A 6,163-nucleotide genomic window follows, 5' to 3' on the forward strand; every position below is an offset into this window, starting at 1 on the left:
GATTGTTGGGGTCCATTTGAGCTATCATATCTTCAACTACATCATGTGCATCTCTTCCATGTGGAAGCTGAATATTATTATTGTTAAATAACGGTTGTAATAGAGTGTTGGCTATTTGTTCCTGTACAGTCTCGGCCACTGATTCTCTAACAGAATCTTGATAATTATCCGGACTGATCCCAAATGGATTACGACTTGTAGCTGGCCGCAGACGAGACACTCTCCAAACGGCGAGAACCCAAACAAAAAGAGGAAAAAGAATTGCGGGATTAGAGGAAAGTGAAAGCAAATAATTCAATACAAGATCGGCAAGTTGGTTGTTCATAGAGAAACTACAAAATAGAAATTCTTGTCCTTAAATTGGGACAATTCAGGAAGACGGAAATCGCCAGTTGGGTTGGTCCAACCAATAAAAACATGGGAGTCTTTGGACATTTCTTCTTCTCTTACGATATTTCTAATTACCTAAATAGAATAATCAATACTTCCGTTCGAACTACAGCTCGACTTCCTTCTTCTTTTGGGTCTGCTTTGCCTTGCTTTGCTACCGGGCTTCTAGCTGCCCTTCCTCCACCGTTAGCTCAGTAGAGCATTTTCTCCTCCACCAGGGATGCGGATTCACTAGCAAAGGATATTCACCCAGCAGCGGCAACTGCTTGAGCTGATACGCAAACAAGACCAGAAAGACCGGTTACACGTACACCAACAACGGCTACTCTTTCTTCTCTCTTTCACTCCTTCAAGGCGCGTTGAAGACTCCTTTCAAGGTTATCCTTATTCTTATCTGCAGATCGGAGTCGTTCACTTCTCTATCGAAAGAGCGTATTCTTTTATTGCAGCTAATTACGAATCTCAATCAGTCTTGTCTGTACACCAATCCCAATGGCTAATTCGGCTCTTAAGCCCGGAGCCTGGAACTCAATCAAAAAGAAATTCTCTTTTGCCGGAAACTACTACTTCTAATCTACCTACGCAGCTCCCTTTCGAGGCGAAGGTTGAGCTTATTGATCACGGGCCCAATCGCCAAGGAAAGTTGAATCCCCCAGGTACGAAACCAAGGGTAATTTTTTAACAGTAGATAGAGTACTCTTCTCTTGACTCGACAAGCGAAACATCAAATGAAAGATTCTAGGTCAGGCAGACTGGCCCCGGAAAGAAGGCCTTCCCATTCCAAGCAAACAACCCCCTTATACGAGAAATTTCTTTTCTTGCCCACTTGCTCTAATCCGTCAGCAGATGAACCCGGTTGGTACACCTTCCAAAACTAACGCGGAGACTTCTCAATAAACCGAAAAAGACACACAAAAGGGGTTGGATACTGGATCGGAAAAAGAACCCTAAAGATGCACCTGACACTCAGACAGGGTTAGACTAGAATGACATGTTTTGGGCTGCGAATCGTCCCCTACAATAATCGACTTAACACGTGAAAGAACGCAGGGGCCTTCGGCACCACATTTTATAGTGCTTGCTTGCGTCCGGACTACGCTTCACAAGACAAGTCTGATTCACATTCATTAAAGACAACGACAACATACTCGTCTTTCGAAGAAGGTGATGGTGATGTTACCGAAAACTATCAAACGATTGATCGACTCTCATCGATTGAAAACTTTTTTGATGGCAGCTGGTGTCAAATACAAGACTGTTTGATGACGTCTTTCTTCAGTTCAGTTACATTGCACGCTAGGAAGCAAAGCTACCATTACTGTGTGGTTTTAGGCGCCTCTCTCTTTGCTTTTTTCGAGTGTCTATCGCTCTGTAACTTCTCTGTCAAGTTCTACTCTTTTGGCTAATGCCTGGGGCTTTGATTCCTATCTTTCTATGAGTTTAATCGGTAATTGAATTGCTTCCATTAGCGTATATAAAGAAGGAAAGGCTGACTTTGTGGAGTTCAGGTCAATTCCGGGCACAGTCGCTTGATCCTCGAATGTAGCTATTTCTTCTGCCGATCCTTCTAGTGCCGGCCTCTTCTTCGCCTAGCGGCTAAACTCTGAGGTCGATGAGATTAGGCAGTCAGAGTGGGATCTCTTTTCGCTCATCCAGACAGATCGATCGTCTATAAGATAGCGGCTCGTCTATCTTCGACATTCATATAGGTAGCTACGTCACTTCTTGCCGATGCGAGACTCACCCTTTCCATTGAGTGGCATTTCGCTCCTCTAGCGCATCCTGACTCGGACAACATTGTAGGAAGGTCATCCGTTCCAGAGCCTATTCGATGTCCTCTTCTGAAAAAACCTCCTATTCCTCGTACTTTTTCTATGGCAGCCAAGAGCGCTGCTTATTCCCCATCAACAGCGAGAATGCCGCATCGTTGAGCCTATTCATGTGCAGCCTACTCTGATTAAGGAGAATCCGGTGCAGTGCTTGAGAAACTTTCGATGTCCGCCCTCTTGTACTGATGTGCTTCTAGCTGGAAGCAGCCAATCCAATCCCATTAAAGGATATTGTTACCTTAGGGCAGATCTTCCTCTCTCTACTGGGATTGACTCGCTTAGAGGGGGTCCCATTCCTTTGGCAAAGGCCCTAACTACAGCTCTGACTAACTCCTTGTCTCATTGATCCGAGTCATCAAGGAAAGACAGTGACGATCGGTACGAAAGGAAGGCATACTAGCAGGGGATTCGTACTAAGAGCGGTTCGCAGCATATAGGGGATGTGTTAAAGAGCCGTTATGTAGCATCTGAGAACAACAAAGCAGACATGCACACGAAAAGACTTGCAACAGTAAGGTAAGGCTTGACTTTACTAGTCCTCTCGCTACGACCCTTACTCTTCTAACGGGTTGCACATGCCACCCGCTTGCTTCAAGTTTGAATGCCCAAGGTTTCGAATCCATGTACAGTCCCAGTCACGAAGACGCAGTCCCGTCCTCTCAACATGAGATCTCTCTATCTGTCTCGCCTTATCCTGCAAACAGCCTATTGGACAAGGCAAGGAAAGCCTAAACCGTGCATACCCTTTACTCGTACAAAAACGATTTCATCCGCTAGGCCTGTCCTCGTTTGAGTAGTGGGCAAATCCCTTGTTCCGTTTGAAAGAGCTCTGGGACTGATGACTTGACTCTTTCTGGTGAGTGAATAGCCGGTGAATGAAATTGAATCAGAATCTCCTGTTTGAGAATAAGCTGCTGGTGCAAGTCCTTCTTCGCCTCTTGTCATTAGCTTTTAAAATCCACACTTCTAGTAGGATGCCACCGACTTGCTCAAGAAAGGTCTCAAGCCAGACATTGATTGACGTGGCGGTTGACCAATCGATAGCCTAAAGCTACAAGCCAGCTATTCACGAGATTGAAATAGAGGAAGGAGAGAGGCTCTGAAAGACCTCTTTTTGAAGAAAAAAGAGGGATTGCTTCTCTTCCGAGTTGTTCGCTCTTCTCCTTTCATTTCAGTCGCTTCTTTTCTTCCTTGTCCGATTCGATGCCTATCTCCTTCTATTGATCGGTAAGCATATCCTTTTCTCAATATCACACCTTTCTTTGAACCTTGTTAATTCCTAAAATACCATGTACTGACCCTCGTATACCCGTTTCATAATACATCCCCCTTCCTTTCTGTTGTTGCCAGCGCTTTCCCGGGCCGAGCCGGAATTTCCTATTCATTTATTTCAGAATTCGCTACTTGGACTATCAATTCATGCTACTTGTTCGTAGATTGTAGAATTATCTACATTGACGATGTTCTGCCCCTCGATCCGATCCTTGGACTACGATTTAATCAGTAACTCGCTACTTGGACGTACATTCTATGATTCGCTACTCGGACTCTGAATTCATTATAGAATTCGCAACAGTTCCTATGATTCTATCATTAGCTACTGGTACTATGATTCTTGACTTGGCTACTTGTACTATTTTATTAGCTTATTAAAAAGTATTCAAAAGTCATTGATAAATTAGTAATTAAGATGAACTGGATCTCTTCGGCTATTTCTCTTAACATTCGCATAGTGTCCATTTCGGGTAGAGGAGACCTTCCTTTCAAGGAAATAGGATTCGTATTCTTTTCTTAACCTAAGGATACCGAAACAACAAGACTTGAAGCCTGAAAAGAAGAAGCTTGCTCTTCCGACCCAACCGGCTTTTGCGTGCTATTTCTTCCGCCCTGGTTCAGGGCTAATTAAGCACTAGCCCGAGGCTGACGTAGTGACCTAGTTTTCTAGCTCTTCTCTTCAACCTGTTTAATTGGAGCTAGCTATAGAGCGCACTTTTGCTATGCTTTATCTATAGAGGGGGAACTCAACAACTTGACCTTACCTACCAACAGTGAGGATAGAAGAAGCCTACGCTCATTCCCTCTGGTGCTAGGGGATATAATAAGTAAGCAGAAGATTGTCAGTAAGGTACGTTCCCAGCGCTGTATCCGTAACTCTAAAAGAAGCTAATCCCTCGAATCCTGCGTGCTCCTCCTTTTTCCATGCTAAGTCTAATCTCTAAGATTGATTCTGCTTTCCCGTCGATTTCAGTTCTCTTGAGACTTCTGTTACATACCTTCTAGCTGGGTAAGCCCCGTAAGACATTGTGTAGCCTGTTGGAGTTCGGTGAAAGCAGTGACACCGCTTACGAGATCAAGGGAGGATTGAAAAGTGATAAAATCTTTCAAAAGGTCTCTAGAAAGAGTGTAACCTCCTAATCAAGGAGTGGAATGGCTAGTGGACTGGGATTTGCCTTACAATCTAGCCTAGTTGTTCCTCAGCGTAGGAAGTCCTCCCTTTCACGCTGATTCCGGTGCTACTAGTTTGGCCTATCATTCCTTATTAGATTAGTACTATTCCGAGACTGAACTGATGATTCTTATGATTAAGATTCTCAAGACGAACGAGGATATTTTTCCATTTTTCCTTCTCGATCATACATAATATTCTTTTTTCGCTTTGTCCCCTACCTCAGAACCACCCTAGGATTGAGGGTTTTCATCCTATGCCAACCCGAAGACTAGCTTTCGTACATAAGCTCCTCCAACAGCCCAAGGAACGAAAGAAGAAGACTTAGAAAGAAGAAACTGAATAACTCATCTTTGATGTAGCAGGCTAAGCTGGTCTTCCCCCAATATCTGGAAGAAGAACCAGAAATCGGACTGGGTAGTTGGTCATCACCAACCGGATCGAGGAATGAAGGGAGAGGTCTCTCGAGCCTGCTATAAGTTGTCTTCGAGAACACAATAGTATATATATATATATATGATAATTAGGAATTAATAATGGATAATGCTGTTTGGACTCCTACCGAAGCTGGGACTCAAGCCCAAGGCATGGATCTGGTTCAAGAAAAAGTGGACGAAGACTTGGTTGAGCCTGAACCCGGTCCTTTGAGGGATCCCTCAATCCTTAAGTTAAGTCTCAAAATGGATACGGACCCCTCTCCCCTTGAGAATTGGATTGATTTGGTTATTGCGGAACCAGCGTTCTCACTTTGCCAACTTTGTTGTTTGAAAAGAGAGATCTATGATCCCCTTATTACCATAAAGGAAAGATCGGAAATATAGAATGTCTATGAGCCCTATGACCTTTCACTCCCGGAATGTGCTTTAATCCAAGGAAGCACTTCCCGGACATCTATATCTAGGGCTTTTGAAACCTGAGATCCTTCTTTTTTCCATTCGGGAACTGAAGGTGGCTAAGTCAAGGCGCCTTATCTTTCTAATCAGGTAGATTTGAGCAAAGGCCATAGCTATTATAATCATTGCCAGCAACACCGCCGTTGACAAGCCTTAGCCTCAGGTAGTTGATACTTTCAGGGGGAGCAGGCTCATCATTTCCACAAAAGTCGTGTAACTCTTAGTAATCGCTTCCACCTCAAAAAAAGATTTTGAATTTCATTTTTATTATTTATATAAATGGATCATTCTCCATTGGCAGAAGGCCTTTCAACCGGCTCTCCACCTGCGACCTGGAAAGAAGATCCACCTACTGAGCTTTCTTTCAGGGCAATGAGGTTGCTTTAGTGTACCTTGTACTAGCTTACTATATTTCAAAGGGTTAATGCTTATTTGGTGATTAGCTCACTTGTAAAATCCAATGCCAATTAGAAAGTCATCCCAGAATCCAGTAAGAAGGGAAAGAGATTGCCCTTCATTGGGGCGATCGGACTGAGAATACCGTAACAAGCTTTAAGGAAGTAGGCCCGGGAATCGATACCGGAGATTGATGAAACACAAGACGA

The sequence above is a fragment of the Durio zibethinus genome, unplaced genomic scaffold, assembly GCF_047325235.1.
Source record: "Durio zibethinus cultivar Kanyao isolate XHJ-2024 unplaced genomic scaffold, ASM4732523v1 HiC_scaffold_30, whole genome shotgun sequence".
In the NCBI taxonomy this organism is placed as follows: domain Eukaryota; kingdom Viridiplantae; phylum Streptophyta; class Magnoliopsida; order Malvales; family Malvaceae; genus Durio; species Durio zibethinus.